At 40.6% G+C, this 19984-nt stretch overlaps 1 long non-coding RNA gene across 1 annotated transcript; it reads left to right on the top strand.

Moving 5' to 3' along the window:
- The first annotated feature begins 4732 nt into the window (after window positions 1–4732).
- On the top strand, window positions 4733–19749 carry LOC121667262. The gene is made up of 3 exons (XR_006016993.1): window positions 4733–4743; window positions 19144–19146; window positions 19655–19749. It is a non-coding gene; the product is annotated as an uncharacterized LOC121667262 (long non-coding RNA).
- The last annotated feature ends 235 nt before the right edge of the window (window positions 19750–19984 follow it).

Genomic DNA, 19984 nt, shown 5'->3' with positions numbered 1-19984 from the left:
TAAGGCAGAAGACTAAAACTTGAATTCACATATGTAGTGGTTTGGTCCAAAATACTCATTACTTACTTATTTACCTTCTGTGAGATAAGAATTAGGAGAAAGCAAAGCAGGCACAAAACGTAAAAGAATATAAAAAAAATTTATTAACAGACCTCAAAGAAAGAAAAAAAATCAGACCATACCTTCAGAGCACTTCACCTCCCCCCACCTTTCTCCCTTCTCCCACTGACAACATAAAAAGACAACCCTTGAGATTTTCAGTCAGTTTACCACTTCTATAATAACCTTTTTCAGTTCACTTAGGGAGAGAAGTCTCTCTTGCTCATGCTGTGGAGACATCTCCGCAAGAAGTTCTCTCATGGCTTCAATGTCACAGCGAGACAGTCGCCCGTGATGGTTCTCTGCTCACATGTGAAAGTCCCTTCCCTCGACTTACAGCTTTCCCCACAACTGCTTTCGAGGGTCCAATCTTGAGCTACTGGGGTACCATTTTAAGGATGAGCTGTTCAGAAACAAAGATTCTCTTCACCTGTCTCTGAGAGCATCTTCATCTCTGGGAACAGAGGTCTTCTCCTTCCGATTTGGAGCAAGAGTCCTCATCGCTTCCATTTCTCCCTGTTCAAACTTCTCATCAAATTACAGCTGCTTCAGCATTTGCTCATTTCAGCACAGAACTTTTGCTCACAATTACAGTCATTTGCTTGTTTCAGTGCAGGTACTTTTGCTCACAAGTACAGTTTGAACACTCCACCCCCCCATGCTTTCATGAAATTACAAGGGGTACTCTGATGTATCATAGTCCATCACCACCATAGCTTTACAACAGAATTTCAGCTTCTAAGCATCTCCTCTTTCTCCTACCTCAGGGTTTCAGCTCTTCCTTCTTCACTGACTTTGGTGTCCCTATGGTGTTTCCTTCACCTTCCTTCTTCCTCAGACTCAGAAGAGGATTGATGTCTGCAGGTTTCATCTGTTCTGGAGGAAACTTACAGCACTAAAAAAAAGGGTTAATCTCACCTGGGCCCCACAGCTGGAATTTGTTTATTGCTGTTGGTCACATGATCTTTGCCGGGCAATGGGGCAGTGGCCTCAGATGAGCCCTGGCCACACCAGGGGCTGCCTGCACGGAGCAGGGCTGGGGGAGGAGGCGGCACGGGTGGAACAGGGCCATGCCACGGCCAACCTGAGCAAGGCCTGGCCCGGCCCTGGTGGGCCGCACAGGCCCCCCCCCAGTTATCTGTCCCAAGGCCGGAAGGAAGAGAGGCTTTTCCAGGGTTTGTTCATTCTTAAATGTGGATCACAGAGGCGTGTCAAGCTCTTTAAGTGGCTTAAAAAGTTGCCAATATTCAAACTAGCCAGTTGATAGGTTCTGTCAGGTCATAGAGGAAGCTGTAAGCACCTCTTTGCAAGAGAATCACTTCTGTAGCTATGCTAACCCATGACAACATATCTGTATTAGAAACAAAAGTACTTTTTTCCATAAAAGTAACCATGGGATGACTTATAAAAAACAAATTCTCAAACACCAGCAATCTTTAAGTTCAGGTTAACACTTTCCAAAAAAAATCTGTAACAATTAAGTAATGGAAAATGTAAGGTCAGTAGTATACAGAGGGTCCAAGTAATGTTCTCCAACTTGACTTCAGACATCTGTGAATTCAATTTTCATGGAATCACAGATTCCATTTCAATTGGAAGGGACATTCAAAGATCATCTATCCCAAGCTCTCTCTCATACACAGGGGCATCTTTCATTAGATCAGGTCTTTCAAAGCCCAGTCCAAGCTGGCCATGAACACTTCCCATGATGGGGCACCCACAATATTCAGTGACTCACCAACCTTGTCATAAAGAATTTCTTCCTTAGATCCAATCTAGAACTAAATCTACCCTGTTTCAGTTTCAAACTATTACCCTTTGTCCAGTCACTAAAAAACCTGCTAAAAAGCCTTTCTCCAACTTTCTCATAAGCCTATTTATATTGAATAGCTGCAATAAGACTTTTTTTCTCCAGGCTGAACAACTTTAACTCTCTCAGCCTTTCCTTGAAGGAGAGGTGCTTCATCTCTCTGATCATTTTTGTGGCCCTCCTCTGGATCTGCTTGAACAGGGCTGTATTTTTCTTGTGCTAAGAATGATGGAGTACTTCAGGTAGAGTCACAGGAGAGCAGAGTAGAGACTCACCTCCCTTGACCTGCTGGCCTTGCTCCCTTTGCTGCAGGATAGGGCTGGTTTTCTGGGCTGCAAGAACACATAACCAGCTCATGGTCTACTTTTCATCCCTAGTATCCCCACATCCTCCACAGGGCGGAGAGCTTTTATTTCTAGCTCTTGTAGAACATTACTTCCTCAAATGTTATCCATAAATAAGATTGTCACAGAATTTGTTAGGTACCTCTGCTTAAGGGGAAGATGGTGTACAATGGTCTCAATTACACCTAAGACATGCAGTGGGTAACGCCAGCTGCCAGCTATTACTGAAAGTACTAATTTCAGCATAACTCCATGTAAGTTATACTTCTATGTCCTTTACAGGAAAAATACTGTAAGAACATACTTATCATATGATATTAAATATAACTTTATTAGTGCCCTCCACTGCGGTAAAAAAAAAAAGTGTGTCAAAAGGCACCTCATTTTGAATTAGATCTAATTGTATTGCTTTTCTACGTAACCTGTTTTACTAGCAGTTATAATTTAAGCTATTATCTTTCACGAGAAAACAACACTACCAAAGAGAATGCTGTTGGCATGTTTAATACTTTTTCAATTTTTGAAAGTGAATAATTTTATGAATGACAGGAATTTTGTGTACAATGGCAATTTATGTTATTTACAAGCTTCTGATGTCAGGAATGTAGATACCTTAAGGAAAACAATGTGTTTTTTCTTCTGCACTTCATTTTATACAGCTGCAAAACACTACACTTCCTAAAACTCAATACTTCGTTCTACTTTACAAGCAGCTGCTATTTCAAAGCAGCAACACTGGGAGGAACTGAAATGCGTCTTCTAGAATACTCATTGGCTCAATGTGAAAAAGTAAATCAGATAATCACATTTATTTTTGTTTCTTTTCCTTATTCTGTGTTAGGGCCTTTCTTCTAAGGACAGCATATTATAAGCTAGGAAGAAAAACTTATAGGGATAGCAAATAACCTCATATTTAATTAACAAATGCCTAGGAATAGCACAATCATACATTAGATATTGGCTTAGTTTACAGTTAGTGCTGGACAATTTATTCTTTTTTTCCCCCCCTTGAGTATTTATGCAACATCAGAACTGTTTTACTGTGTTTATTTTCTGCAAAGGAAGCACCAAGCAAAATTGAAAGTGTAATGGTCTTTTCTTGATGATGCAGCCTCTAGGTCCTGGCTTGTGGAAGATTTCATAGAATCATATAATTGCTTGGGTTGGAAGAGATGTCATAGATCACCTAGTTTCACCTCCCCCTCCCACAGGTAGGGACAGCTTCCACTTGACCTGATTGCTAAAAGCCCTATCCAACCTGGCATCAAACACTTTCGGGGATGGGTATCCACAACTTCTCTGTTTCAGTGACTCATCACACTCTGAGTAAAGAATTTATTTTAATGTTTAATTTAATTCTAATATAAAATTTAAAATGCTTCCCCATTTGACCTAAAACTATCAAATTGTATAAAGAGTAGCTCTCCCTCTTTTTTTAAAGTCCTGTTAACATAGTGCAAGGCTGCCATAAGATCTCACCAAAGTCTTCTGTTCTCTAGGCTACACAACCCCAGCTGTCTCAGCCTGTCTTCATAGAAGACAACTCTCTGCTTATGTTTATGGCCCTCCTAACAGGTCCACATCTTTCTTGTGCTGAAGACCCCAGAGCTGGATGCAGCATGTGGGGTCTTGCAAGGCCAGGGCAGAGGGAGAGAATCACCTCCTTCGGCCTGTTGGACATGTTTCTTTTGATGTAGCTCAGGACACAGATGTTTTTTCTAGGCTGCGAATTCACACTATTGACTCATGTCCAGCTTTTCATTCACAAGAACTCCCAAGTCCTCCTCAGGATTTCTCTCAATCACTTCTCCATCTGTGTTCATGTCTGGGATTGCCCTGACCCAGGTGCATCACCTTGCACTTGGCCCTGTTCAACCTCACAAGGTTCTCATGGGCACATTTCTCAAGATTGTCCAGGAATGACATCCCATTCTTCAGGTGAGTCAACAGTACTGCTCAGCTTTGTTTTATCTGCAAACTTGCTGAGGGACAACTTGACCTCACTGTCTGTGTCATTGAGGAAGACATTGAAGAAGAGCACTGGTACCAAGACAGAGCCCTGAGGAACATCACTTGTCATCAGCTCCACCTGAACATTGACTTCCACTCTTTGGATGTGTCCATCCAGCCAATTCCTTACCTACCAAATAGTCCACCCTTCAAATCCATGTCCAATTTGAAGACAATCTGTCTTCAATTTGGAGACAAGGATATTTTGCAGAATAGTGTCAGAAGCCGTACAGATGTCTGGGTAGATGAGAGTGGTCAGTCTTTTCTTGTCAACATTGCAGTTGCTCCATCACAGAAGGCCACCAGTTTGGTCAGGCACAACTTGCCCTTAGTGTTGTGGTTATAGAAAAAAAGGGGTGTAGTTTCTAGGACTGTTTAATTCCATACCACTCACATTATTGTGGGGCCTTTGTTCAGCTGGAGCCAGAAGCAGAAGTCTTGCCATCTTTAGTCAGGCTTGGGTGGGGGGGGGATGTGGAGGTTCTAGGGTCAGCCCAGCTCATCCAAACCCTCTCTGCTACTGCCACTCCGTGTGCTGTCTGCCTTGGATCACCTCCTTGTCTTTTATGTGCCTTAAAACATTTTCTACAAGGATCTGCTGCATGATGTTCCCAGGCACAGAGGTGACACTCCCCAGTCTGCAGTTCCTTGTGTCTCCTTTTCTCCCCTTTTTAAAAACAGGAGTGATGTTTCCTTTTTTCCAGTCATTGGAGACTTCACCTGGTCACTATGACCCTTCAAATAGCATGGAGATGTGCTTGGCAACAATATCAACCCTCAGGACCCTGGATGCCTGTCGTCAGGTCCTGTAAACCTGTGGTTATTCAGCTTCATCAAGTGGTTTCAAGCCTGTTTTTCATTGACAGGGGACACTCCTGCATCCCACCTGGACGTTCAAGGACTTGAGAGACATGGGATGTCTGGTGGTCAGTGAAGACTGAAGCAAAAAGCTTGTTGAGTGCTCCAACCCTCTTCATATCTGTTGACACCAGATTACCCTTCTCATCTACCAGAGATGGGAGTACACTCTCCTTGGAATTTATTTTCTGATATATGTACTTATAGAATCCCTTCTTGTTATTCTTTGCATCCCTTTTTAAGCCTTAACCATCTGTGTCTTAGATTTCTGACCCCATCCTTATGCATCTGAACTATATTCCTGTACTCCCCCTAGGTCACTTGTTCTTGCTTCCTGTGGCTATGCATTAACCTCTTTCTCCTCAGTTTGAGGAGCAAATCCTTGCTGAGACATGTCAGTTTTCAACCTGTCTTACTTGATTTCCAGTACACTGTGATGGACACCTCTTGTGCTCTAAGATAAATGTCGTTAAAGAGATGCCAGCTCTGATCAGCTCCTCTGTCCATAAGAACAGTTTCCCAGGTGATATCATCTACTGATTCCTTAAAGAGCTGGAATTCAGTCTTCCAAAGTTCATGGTCCTGACTCTTTGCCATGCCCATGTTTCTTGAGATCACGAACTCAGTCAGGGCAGTTACTCATCCACACTGGTGAGCACTAGATCCAGTAATGCTTCTCCTCTAGCTGGTTTGTCCAGTGTCTGGACCAGGAATTTGTCCTTGATGTAGTCCAGGAGCCTCCTGGTTTACCTACAGATATCTGTGTTCCTTACCCAGCATATGTCTGGGTGGTTGAAATTCCCCACTAGGATGGGAGCCTGTCAGCATGATGATCCTGGCACTGAAGCAAGAGGCCTCATCAGCAGCTCCCTCTGATCAGGTGGCCTGTAACAGACCCCAATGGCATGGTGTCCTTTGTTGGTCCTGTCTTTGATTTTCATCCGCAGGCTCTCAACCTGTTTGTGGCTGTTTCTCATAGGCAGCTCTTTACAATCTATCTCTTCCTTAACATCCATCCTCTCTCTTCTGAAAATCTTGTAGCCCTTGGTTGCAGTCCTCCTGTTGTGGGACTTGTCCCACCATCCTTCCATGATTGCAATGAGGTCATAGTTTTCTAATTGCACCATGGTTTCTGACTTGTCTTCTTTGTTACCCATGCTGCACGCAGCTGTGTAGAGGCACTTCATCTGGGCTGGAGGTCTCTTCACCTTTTGGGAGAATTCTTCCCTAATTACTTGCTGGTGATTTACAGGTATTTCCTTGCTGCTTCCTGTAAGAGCTATTGTTTCCTGGTTCCTCTCTGACATTTGGAAATATACCCCCTTCCCTTGCTAAGTCTGCTTTTAAACTCTGATAAGAAGTCCAGCCAGTTTCCTTCCCAGAACATGCTCACCCCACTGGCACAGGTGAGCCCCATCAACTGTCAGCTGTTTCTCAAAGGTGCATCCTAGATCATAGAACCCAAAACCCTGAGCATGGTACCAGCCATGCAGTCAACCACCTTCCTGATCCATTCATCTTTTTTTTGGGTCCCCAGTCTCCCGCTAAGGGTATAGAGGAGAACACTACCCATGGTTCTGATCCCTTCAGCATGTTTCTGAAGGATGTGAAGCCCCTTTTGATACTTTGCAAACTCCTTGTTGCGGCCTAATTTGACCTTGTGTGAAAGAGTAGGAGTCCACCATAGCGCTGTGGTTCTACCAGGTGGGGCAGCCTCTTTGTGACATTGCAAATGTAAACCCCCAGTAGACAAAAAACCTCTCTAGAGATGTCCAGATGGCAAATGGGTGCTTCAGTGACTCTCAGCGAGAAGTCAACAATTACTAACAATGGTCATGCTATTTTGGTGTCACTCTCTCTGCACAGATTAGCTCCTGCTTCATAATGGGTGGGAGGAGGTTGGAAAATCAGGATTTTTTCCCCTGATTTTGAGACCTCATTTGAACTGATCCTAATAAATAGAACTGTAACTCAGCATAACTCTGGTTATGTACTTCTAAGGTAACTACTATACACTGAGGAGTTCAGGAGGAGTCTCTTTTCAATAGCTGAATCTGCTACTTGGGCTGATTCCAGCTGTGACTACGTTCTCTACTACAGCTTGCTCTCCTCTTCACTGGTCCATTAACAGCTGTGGTATTGCTGAGTGTAAAAAGGCTATTCGCATGGTGTTTTCATTATTTGCTGGCTGTCATTAATATGAAAGGATCACTACTGTCTCTTACTACTCCCTGGAACTTTCTGTTTTCTTGTTGCCAGCTGCAACATAACTACTCGAGGTTCAGCAAAATCTTAGTAAAGGTGCTTTTTATATCTAAAACGCAATTATATCTTAAACATATTGCCTTGGCTACATTCAGAGTTTCTATTTTTCATTAATGCTTCCAGCCTTTTCCTAAAATCAACAGTGACATTTATAAAGTAATTAAATTAGCTGTCAAATCCTGCTGAATAGATCTGTAAAGAAGAATATCAGCTTAGAGAACTGAAAATCAGTTTTAGTCTACACAAGAGCAACATTTGAGTTCAAATTCACATATACAACATTGCATTTTCTTTTTCATTTGTTACATAGGTCCAGATAATTTGAGGCACAGCCAGCCTTTGAGCCTGCATGTTACATAATGACATAAAATAATACATTTGCAAAAACCAATTTGTTATACTGTAGGGCTCTACATTGATAAAATGCTATTCAGTGTTACATTCTTATTCTGTGTTTGCTGATGTAAAAACTGTAATGATCTGTCATCTGTGGCATCCATACAACTTTCTGTCAAGATAAGTATTTGAAAATAGGTTGATCCTAAGGTTGTGGTGTTGCCTGGCCCCAGAGAATTAGAGCAGGTCATCTGTTTGCTCTGAGGGCATTCAGAGAAGGTGTGTTCAGTGGTCACATATTGGCAACTTCAGGAACCACTACTGGCAACACTTGATACAGCCAGGCAACTAAAGGAGATTGACTCTTTATATTAGAAAAAAAAGTAAATATGGTTTTGTTTTTACATTTTAAAGAGGTCCATATTGACAGGTTTCCGTTCTCTATAGCTAAGGAAGCAGTCTGTCAAAGAACATATTGGCATATTATGGTAGCTTGTGATTTAGGAATGAAGGTTTAAAGAAAGCAATAGTATCTTAATTGCATTGAGGTGATCTTTGACAACACACTTGATATGGATAAAAATTATATATCTGCTTTTATGCTCGAAGTAGCCTCTGCATATGTTAGAAAGTTTTAGGAAAGTTTCTGCTCAGAAGATGTTGCATGGTTCCTTTTCCTCTTTGGACTAGTTTAAGGATGTATTTTATTAAGCCAAAATACCTGGAGCTTTCAATTTCAGAGTAATTGAGGGAAGACCTCAGGACTTTGTTTCCCCTTGCCTTGACTTGCCTTGCCTTCCAGAGCTGGATGATATCATTGCAATAACAATGCATTGCCTCACAATGATTGATCATGGTGTCTGGGAGAAATGCCTGAACACTGGCAGAAAACAAATGCCACTTTAATCCCTGGAAACTATTTCTAGGCACATTGACAAGAACATCATGGGGGGCTGTTCATATGGCTTCATGAGGGGGAGTTCATGCCTGACCGGCTTGATAAGCTTCTACATTGAAATGCCTGGCATGGTGGAAGAGTGGCCAGGCCCAGACTGTGGCGATTAGTTACTCAAAGTCTAATTTGAGGCCAGTATCAATCTGTGATCCTCAAGGAAAATACTGAGTCTGATCCTGTTTGATATCTTCATTAATAATTAATTAGTAACTGATTATAATCATGATGATGGGGCAGAGTGTACCTTTGGCAGGTCTGCTGATGACTTAAGACTGGTGGGAGTAGTTGATGTATTAGAGGGTTGTGCTGCCATTCAGAGATTGTGCTCTCATCCTGGTGAAACCTCTAGAAATAGGCTGTCAGGAAGATCATGAAGCTCAGTGAGGAGAAGCATAAAGCTCTGCAGTTGAGGATTAGTAACACCAGGCATCAGTACATGCTGGGGGCTGCCCAGCTGGAAAATAACTTTGCAGAAACTGCTCTGGGGGTCCTGGTAGACACCAGGTTGTACATGGGTCAGCAATGTGCTGTTGTTGCAAGAAGGCAAGGGCTAATGGTATCCTGGGCTACATAAAGAGGAGTCTTGTAAACAGGCTGAGGGAAGTGATCATTCATGTCTCCTTAGCCCTGGTGAGGTCACATCTGTGTCCAGGTCTGGGCTTCCCACTACAGCTGATCTACTGACCTGCTGGAAAAAGTCCAATGAAGGGCCACCAAAATGATTAAGGGACTGGAGCATCTCACAAAGAAAGGCTGAGAGAGTTTAGACTGTTCAGCCTGGAATAGAGAAGGATCAGAGAGACCCTATCAATGTATATAAGTACCTGAATGGAGGGTGCAAAGATGATGGAACCAGGCTGTCCTCAGTGGTGCCCAGTGACAGGACAAGACATAGTGGGCATAAATTGAAATACAGGAGGTATTTCTTGAAAATCAGGAAATGCATTTTTACTATGACTGTTAGTGAGCACTGGCACAGGTTTCCAGGGAAGTGGTAGTCCTCATTCTTGGAGAATAAAAAACCCCAACCCAATGAAACCCAAAGAATGCAAACCAAACCAAAACAAAAGCTTTCTGGATATAGTTTATGACCATCTCCTCTAGATGACCCCTTCTGAGCATGGGACATTGGACCAGGTGATGCCTAGAGGTCTCTTCCTCCTTCAGCTGTTCTGTGACCCAGGGACAGGACAGGTGTCCCGAAAACTGTTTTGCTTCATGTGGCTAATCCCAGCTGTAATGTTTCAGCACTACAGAAAGGTTGTTTGCATGCCCTGTGCGCAGGTTCATTATGGCAGATTTATTGGAACAGTGTTATCTGCTGTGTTGTCAACTCTGAGATCGGGAATATAAAACCTCACTGAATATTTCTATAATGCAGTAACGTTCAGAAGAGAGAAGATGAAACAATATCTTAAGTTATGGGTGAATACTGCTTGACATTCATCATCATTTGTGGATATTGCAAGCTACTTCAATAAACAGAGAAATTTGGTCTGTGCAGCTCTAGAACTGCTTCACTCCATATCTCATGGAACGAGTACTGCTGTACTGTGCATCAGATGCTTGGATTAATAGATGCAAATATTCTAAAGAAATTCAGCAGATGTTTGCAATGATGTCATTTTGCACACTTGTGGGAAGTTTTCTCTGTTGCATATCCCCTGCTGCTGTATGGTGAGAATCACAGAATCGGTAGGGTTGGAAAGGACCTGTCATCCCCCTGCCAAGCCAGTGCTCAGCTAGAGCAGGTGACACAGGAACACATCCAGGTGGATTTTGAATGTCTTCAGAGAGGGAGACTCCAGGACCTCCCTAGGCAGCCTTTGCCAGTGCTCTGCCACCCCCAGTGTAAAGAAGTTCTTCCTCATGTTGATGTGGAACTTCTTGGGTACTCAGTTTATGGCCATGGATCCTCATCCTGTTGCTGGGCACCACTGAAAAAGAGTCTGGCACCATTCTCCTGTCATCCACCTTTGAGATACTTACATGCGTTAATGAAATCCCCTCTCAGCCTTCTCATCTCCGTACTAAACAGGCCCAGCTCCTGCTGTCTCTCCTCATAAGAGAGGAGACCAACCTTGGCCCAGACCCCAAATCGTCTTTCTGGCCCTCCACTGGACCCTCTTCGGGAGCTCCTTGTCTCTCTTTTACTGAAGAGCCCAGAACTGGACACAGCACTCTGGATGTGGCCTCAGCAGGGCCGAGTAGAGGGACAGCATCATCTCCCTCAACCTTCCGGCTACACTCTGCCCGATGCACCCCAGGATATCATTGGCCCTCCTGGCCACAGGGGCACTGCTGGCTGATGGGCAACTTGTCATCCACCAGGAGTCCCTGGTCCTTCCCCATAGAGCTCCTCTGTAGGAGAAACCCCCAGCCTGTGCTGGCCCTTGGGGTTATTCCTCCCCAGGTGCAGGACCTGACACTTGACCTTAAAGAAGACCTGTATAGCCTGTCAGTAGGATTTCCTGTTAAAAGTATGATCTCTGGACTACATCTCATTTGCTATTAACCTGGAATTATGGAAACGTCACAGTAAATGTCCTGTGTTTTGCAGTACTCCCTTCTTTGTCTTTAGTACTACAAGGCTTTTCAGTAAAGGTAGACATTTGTTCACTAATTGGATTGGTGTGCTTGGATGCTACAGTTTTGTCTGAGGTGTTGAAAAAAAATAAAAGTGAAGTAAAAGCAGCTTCTTTTCTGTGTTTAAAATCAAATCAGAAATATGAGTAGCTCTGAGAAGTTCACGTCAATAAGTAAAATAGCTTTAAATATACAATACCAAGTGAAGGTGAGAACAGTTTCAGATGAAATCTCTGAAGTCACCAGTAAGATATCTTGGTCAGAGTTTGACAGTCATTTCATTTCATTGTGTTATGTCAGCATAATTTGTTTTTTATATTGCTTTTGGCCCCCTCAGGCAACTCACGTGGATTAAGTTTTTTGAGTGTTATTTTTAGTTCAGATAAATTCGCAGTTTGTTTGACTGTATCTACTATCACAAAGGGGTTTAGTAAAGCATTTCCTCTGAAATAAATATTCACAGCCTTGCCTCTTTAGTAACCAGGTTGTGACGAAGTTGTAGGTTATCCAGTTGTTGGCTCCTGACATTTTCTGATCTATTTAAAATCAATGTAGCGGATACACATGGGAAGTGCCACTGTGAACTATCAGAATAACAATTGTAATTGGCACCTCTGTAATACCAGAACAAGAATGAGCTCTGGAAAACAAAATGCCAGCCATGTTTGTGATACTTAAGTATTGCATTTTACATGCAATCTTCTGGGAATTGTAGTCCATTCTTCATGCTCTGCGCAGTTACTAATTTCAAGAGCTTTCATATCTGGCTGATAGTTTCAATTTCCTTTCTCAAAAGTTCCCAATGAATTCTTTATGACCTATTTCTATTTTTTATTTGAAAACCATATAGACATAAAAATATGAGAAAAAAAGAAAACCCAAGGCAAACTAACCACTGACTGAGAATTCACTGGTCATTCCAATACTTGTTTTGGAGGGAGATAAATATTTCTGGACCAGTTTTCCATTGAATTTTTTAATTTAACCAAGCCATACAGATTATATAATGGGGAAACTGGTGAATAATATTGTATTCTCAACATTAAAAAAAAAAAATTAATGTTTTAGTTTTTTGTACAGCATCAAGGGTCAGCTGATTGGAAGGAACTACTGATGTGTATGTACTTTGAAATATGGTTCAATGTATTACTGCAGTCCAAAGTGCAACGCTTAGATTTTTCAAGGTCTTCCAGTTTTATGGCATTTTTCCTCCTATTTAATTTTCTAAATTTCTAGGAGGCAATATGAAGTATTTTCAGGATAAATGGTGTGAATGGAGGGGAAAGTCTAAGGTTTTGGGAAAGTCAAAGTCCAAAATGGTTACAAAACAGATGAGTTTCTCTTGGTGTTTCTGAATTAAAAGACTAGTCCTCTATTGTCTGAGAAGCATGATTGTAGACTTGAGAGTTTTGGAAAGGTTTTAATTTATATTGCTACATGGATCTGAAGCTTCAAAGTTTTCACTTATTTTGTGGTCAGTTGTTTTGGGTGGCTGCAAATATTAGAGAGAGAATTGCTGCATGTTACATGAGAGAGGAGTTTTGGAAAGTATCAGAAATTTACATCTTCAGTCAGGAATACCTTTTAATTTCAAAATGTGTTGTGACTTCAATCCACTCTCTGCTAATGTTGCAATATATAAACAGGTCTGTTCTTCCAAGTCTGAAGGATTTTCAGACTGTACTGGAATACCTCAAGAAGCTTTGTAATTTCAAATGTACTGGAATTTGTGTGAGTTATGCACTTCTTCTTCTCTATAATTGCTCTGGCAATGATGTCAAATTACTATTTAGAAACTGATTTTCTCCAGCTTCGTTACTTATGTAGGTCTTTTGAAATGTGAGCACAGTTTTTATTTAAACTACAAATAGAAGTAGTTATAGTGGAAACTAAACCCAAAAATAATAGAACAAAATCAACAGATTAATGAAGGCTGGGTTAGTACTGTATATTTTGAAATTGTGTTCACTATTACAGTCAAGGTTAGTTGTTATCAAACATCTTTATCAGGCATGATTTTTCCTTGTTTTACCTTTTCAGCATGTCTCACCCTACATTTCACCCTTAGTATTTTTTTAGTTATGTATTATGTAGCTTTAAAATACATTTGTATTTAAGAACCTATTTTTTGTCTACATTCTGACCAAAAGGAGCATTCTGGAAGCCTCTGTCCAGATACAGCAACAACTGTGTCAAAAAGCAATGTACAGCCAGCTAATTAGAATTTAGCTTTATCTGTCTATTCCTGCAGGTAAAATTTCAGCATCTTTTGGCAAAAACTATGGACTGGCTAGCTAGCAGAAATACTGTAATGCAGGGACAGTAGTGGTTGTAGGACTTTTTTTGGTTTTGAGAGGGATGGTAAACAAAGTCACGGAGATTGCCTCACGTAAAAAAGACCATCTGCCATCTGCTCTAGTCCTGGTAGCTCTACATTCAGCATGAAAGACTTTTATTAACTTATCATTTATCAGGTCTATATAAAAAAAATATGCCTCCAAACTTGTATGAGCTTGGCTTTCTGAAGTTCAGGAAGACTTTTAGCCCAGAAGACTCAGCTGCTCCTAATTTGTGTCACTTCAAGATACTAATTAGCCAGATATCTTTCAAAAAATCTATATATTAATAAGTACTACACTATGGGAAGCAGGAAGGTAATTTTTCCTGAATCTCTGCAGTCCTTTTTTGTGGGAAAAGAAATTTTCATTTTCATTTTAGAGAGGCTGTGCTTGTCAAAAAGTATAGCAACTATACTTGTTGGTAGAAATTTCCATGGCTTAGTATAGTTCTTCTGTCTTTCCTAATGTGAGTAGGAAATTTACTACTAATTTACTACTAATATGGGTAGCCATGTCACACATATAGATGCAGAGAGAGCAGTCTAAAGGTAAGTGCAGGACCATTTCCAACTCAGCCAGATGCAAACTGCTCCTAGTTTGTAGGGGACATGGGGACCATAGAGGCTGTCTGTAAGGGCACATAGTGACACAAGTGGTGTATCTGCATGATTTTTGTGATGACAAGCTGTAATGACCAAGGCACGGACTCAGACCGGCAGGGAATCTGAGATTTTTATTCAAAGAAACGAGCTGGTTTTAGACACTTCTTCAAGACACAGTATTTCCTAATATGGTATTTTTCACCAAGTGACCTATCACACATTGCCATGTCAGTAACACACTTTCTTAATGTCCTGATATGGGGGTGATCACATGCTGTTCAGGTGTCTGTCAGCTTCTGGCAGGCTCCTCTCTGCAGGGCTCTGCTGAGTGGCATTTCCTCCCCCCAAGGTCAGGTAGAGACAAGCCTCTCTGTGCTGCCATGGCATTCTGCAGGTGTGTCTCACAGCCCGAAGCTCAATTCTATCTGCTCTCTCCCCAAAACAAGCAAGCTACCTACTCACATATCTTCTGCCTGACAGCAGAGTGCTGAGGAAATGGCAGCTAAGTGCAGGGGAGACTTGCTTTCTGGTCTGGTTGAGATTCTTAATGTGACATATTTTTTGGCACCACAAGTGATTTGAACAAAGAAGAGGTTTGAGAAGCTGGAGCTGACAGATGGTGTCATGTATGGGAGACAGGTAGCAGCCTCCAGCCCCTTTTCCCCACTCTTACTCTACACCTTGACTTTACTCTAAACCCTGGGGGACTCTGGCTAACTGTTCCCAGCCAGCTCCCCACACTCACAAAGCACAGCTCCCACCCATCCAGTAATCTTAAATTCTCTTATTTAGCCCTGCCTATTGCTGTTCTGCAAAATGCACTGGTAGTAGGGCAAACTGGGAAGAGCATCTTGTTTCATTGGCATTTCATGTCCTTTCCTTCCTTGGCTGGAGAAAAGATGCATGCCCAGGATTGGCATGCAGCTGCTGAAAGTGGCTTGTCCAGCACAAATTCTACAGGTATTGCTGTTTGCTTTATCCTTGGGATTGGTGTTATGGCCTAGAGGCATAAATATATCTGTTACACGTCTGTTATTCCTATTTCACAACTACTTTAGAGAGACTTTGATCAAATTATTAGGAATCATGTTCTATAACTGCTCTTTAGAATACTGATTTTCCTCTCCTTTTTAGTGCTACTGACGATTACTGTAATTTCTAGCACTTTACTTTAAAGCCTTGTCATACTTTAGATGTAGAAAGGCTTATTAGAAAGGAAGCTATCTGGCATTGGAGTGATTTATTTCCATATTATTTTTGCCTTGGAAATCAGTGGCATTTTGCCAAGGGAAAAGCCTTCCCATGGTCTGCTTTGACTTTTGAAGTCATAGTAGAAATTTTCAGGAAATTACATACACTCATATACATTAATTTCTTTTGCAGTACCAAGCCTTAGGCTAGATGCTTGTCTGCATTTTAGCATCTGTCCAGATCAGTTTAGTTAAAGAAAATAGCATGAATTTTATGTTCACATAATTTTTCTTTTTAATCAGGTGTTTGAGTAGAACTGTTGGGGGGAGAAAACTACAGCAGTGAGTACACTGTAGCACCGAAATTGATTGAAAGGAATTATTTGGCATCATAAATAAGGTTAAGGTATCTAGATGAAACTTACAGCACTGTGGAAGACACTGTCAAATTCACTGTAGGTATTTTTTCTACTTTCAAAATCTTTATTAAAAATGTTGAAATTAAAAAGCAAATGTGAATTCACAGTATCATCCTCATTATATTCAATGCAACTTTTTGAATAGTTCTGGAGCTGCACAGATGATTCACTTTGCCTCTTGCACATTTCCTACATCTGTCTCCTTCAATTCTCTGGGGCAGATTCATAAAGTGTAAGTATCCTCTGGGTTCTATGTGCTACTTGGGCTCGTAGTGACTGTAGCTCATAACGTAAGTACCCTGTGACCGATTTCTAGCCAACATATCTTACAGACCCCACAAATGGGTGTCCTCTGTGTTTTCTCACTTCTGTAGAGTGTCTCACTCCACTGAATAATGAACTTTCATTAGAATACTTGAAGCATTATTCTTAGTAACTTTTCTTCTGGGAGGTTTCTGAAACTTACTGATTCAGCTTGAAAGCTGAGATTTGTTTTCAGAAATGTGAGCAATCCCATATTCTCTCTCCCTTCCACCCCAATTCCATGGAGATATCTGCAGAAATTATCATGATAGGAAAAAGACAGAGGAGTACAGTGTGATTATTACCACAGCTTTAATGTCATATAGGATGTAGCCTGACTTATGTCATGGACGCATAAATTTCACAAGATTATTTTATGGTTTTTCTTGAAAATTAAAAAGAAAAATTTACATTAATATTTTTGTTTCAACCATGCATTTTAGACCATATCTATTTTTTTTCTTTTTTTCTGCCCGAAGTTTACAGATATCTTCAGTGCATTTTTAGCTCTTTTAGAAAACAACTATTTTCTTGCCATTTTTGATGTGGAAAATGTAGTTCTTTTTGATAAAAGAAATTATAATTTGATATTACTAATATATTTGGTGAAAAAATCTGAAGATATCGAAAGACAGCAGCCGTAGAATTTAAACTGATATAGATGGATAGATGGTAGCAGAACAAGTGTTCTATTTATCTGAAGTCAGCAGTTGCTGTTTCCTTCTTTAACTGGCTATTGGAAGTATTTTTATTTTCATTGTTTTTGTAAACCAGCATAGGTGTTAATGCCACATGCCAAGTGATTTTTTTGTTTAACAAAAAATCCTCTAAGATGTCATAAAAACTTACAAGTTATTAAGAGAATGTGCTGATGAAGTTTGTAATTGATTTACCACATTCTTCACTGTATTTCTTGACTTGATTGCCTGATCTTAACTGAATGTTGAATAAGTTGGCTACTCATTATTATTTTAAAATTGTCCAGCTTTATAGTTTTATAGTACAAAATTATCTGATGCTAACCTATCAGTATAATTTTTTAAATAACATTGTTTTTCTTGTGGGAAGACGCATATGTCTTATTGCAAAAATTGCTCCATCAACCTGCTTTCTGATAGCTACAACTTTTTTCAAAATCTATGAATGCATGTTTTCTCTGCCAAGCAGAATGTGAAATGTCATAACATCCTTTCCCTTTTTCCAAGTTCATGTTATCAGTGCTCTCCAATGCTTTGTCAAGCCTCATATTCTGACAATTAGAAACTTTCTTCTCCCTTTTTATTTTTGTTTAGTCAATATTTGTTTTGTTCTGTACCAAGGTTGCCCTTAAATAGATTTTTTCCCCTATCTTTATACATAATTCTCTAATGCATATCGTCAGCAACATTGTTCATTCTTAAACAATTCCCGTCTACTCTGTAAGATCATGGAGTTCTCTGTCCATGGTGTTTGCACTGATTCTAGGATCTTTACTCGGTCTGATTGTTTTGAATAACCCTTTATAAAATTTTAATTTTTTTCTTTATTCACCAGCATAAAATAAAAAAAGAAACAAAGTGGCATGCTGAACTACCTATGTGTTTCAGCACTGCTGTGTGGAAAATCATTTTGTACACTCAAGCATGTACAAAACGTGTGCTAGTTTTCTACAGATCCCCACTTTATCATAATGTTGTTGCTTACTGACAATCTTGATTCTTCTCATCATTTTAGAAGTTATCAACGGGAAGTCACATGATTCACATTTTAACCAATTTCTTACTGAACAGAACTTTTAGGGGTATCTATATTCTGATTTCAGCTTACCACAAGTACTTCATTCATTTATTTGCAATGAAGCAAAATGAACACGCTTCATTTTGAAGGAGCTCTTTTTGTGGATACAAAAATGCTGCTAGCAAGGATTTTCTTGCTATTTTCTAAGTCCATGAGAGACTTTTCTCTCTCACAGATAATAGTAGAAGAGTTCTATAAACAATGAAACAGCTGCAGCCTTGAAAAGTCTTGTTCATAGTATAGTAGAAAAATATTTTGACAATGGATGTTTTAGGATTTTAGCCAATCACCCCAAGGGGTGGCTGATCCTTTGTCCAATTAAACTATGAAGAAAAAATCTATAAAAGAGTTTGTAAAATAATTAAATAAATCAATCTTGCTGCACAATTCCTGCCTGCTGGATCTTCTCTCCTCCTCCCTATGGCTGCGGGACACAGTAATATTTTACGGTGTTAATATCTTTTTTGCATCAGGAAAGTTTTTGTGTAAAAGCCCATGGGATGCTTTTGCAATATCTCTTAAAATATTCTTCATGTTTGCTATATTGCCATCATGAAATATTCCACCTTAAAACCAGATGATATTTTTGAAAATTTTGAATAAGGTTCAAAGGTAAGTCCTTGTGCTTGTTTATAATATTGTGAAGGGCCTACCTGGATATTCTTAAATATTTCTCAAACCTTAAACATATGCCTTCTCCCACCCTCAGAATAGTGACCAGTGACAGAACTCAAGGAAACTGCATGAAGCTGAGTCAGAGGAGGTTTAGGTTGGAGAAAGTTTGTCACCCAGAGGGTGGTTGGGCACTGGAACAGGCTCCCCAGGGAAGTGGTCACAGCACCAGCCTGACAGAGTTCAGTAAGCATTTAGACAATGCTCTTGGGCACATAGTGTGACTCTTGTGGTGTCTCGTGTAGGGCCAGGAGTTGTACTCATTGATTCTCATGGGTCCCTTGCAACTCAGCACATTCTGTGGTTTGTGAAAATGAAGCGCCTTGTAATTCTGTTTAAGAATCTCAATTTTGTGTGTCATCAAAGACACACATAATTCCTTTATTTGTCTCATTGAATTATCTTTGTGTTTTTAAAATGTTCAAGCACACTTTGCCACAGGGAAAAATGAAGGGGAAGGAAGGTAAAAAAAGTCAAGATTTTCCAGTGAATATGTTAATCACAGAAAGTAAGCAGTAGAGAGATATTAAAGTAAATGGGTAGTGCAAAAAATCATGTAACATCATCGAGTGAGTGTAGTGGGTTGCCCCAGCAAACATCCACCCAGCTTTTCACTCACATTTACAGAATGCGGACAAAATAGAAAGGTTAGAAGACTCACAGATAGAGGCAATGCCATTTCAATAAGAATAGTAAAAGCTGCATGGAAAGGAAAATGAGGAGTGTCTGCCACTCCCCAGTAGATGCTGCTCCCTGGGAAGCAGGACAAAAGCATAATGGTTGCTTGGGAAGACAAATACCAGAACCACAAAGATCCCTCCTTCCTCCTCTCCCTGAGCTTTCACTGCTGAGTAAGATGCCATGTGGTATGAGATAATGCATTGGGCAGATCTGGTCAGCTCCTTTGGTTGTGTGCCCTCCCAGCCTCTTTTCCACTCTCAGTCTGCTCACAGGAGGAGAAGGTAGAAGAGAGAAAGCCTTAATGCTGTGCAAGCATGCTCAGCAATAGCCAAAACACAGGTGTGCTACCAGCATTAGCACGTTCCTAGCCGTGAATGCAGAACATAGCACCCAAAGGGCTGCTGTGTAGTGTAGGTACAAAAATACTGTTATTGAGGATCTTCTTGTTATTTTTCTAAGTCTGTGAGAGCCTTTTCTCTCTCACAGAAGAGGTAGCAGGGAATGTAAACAACCAAGCCACCTGCAACCTTGGAAAGTCTTGTTTATGGTATAGTAGAAAATATTTTGATAATGGATGTTTTAGGATTTTGGCCAATCACCCCCAAGGGGTGGCTGGTCCTTTGCCCAATTAGACTATGAAGAAAAATAATCTATAAAAGAGTTTGTAAAATAATTAAATAAATCAATCTTGCTGCACAATTCCTGCCTGCTGGATCTTCTCCTCCTCCTCCTCCCTCTA

The sequence above is a fragment of the Corvus kubaryi genome, unplaced genomic scaffold, assembly GCF_017639235.1.
Source record: "Corvus kubaryi isolate FWS band 111438036 unplaced genomic scaffold, C.kubaryi_AGA036_p1.0 37357, whole genome shotgun sequence".
Lineage (NCBI taxonomy): Eukaryota > Metazoa > Chordata > Aves > Passeriformes > Corvidae > Corvus > Corvus kubaryi.
This window is presented reverse-complemented; position numbering and strand designations above follow the sequence as displayed.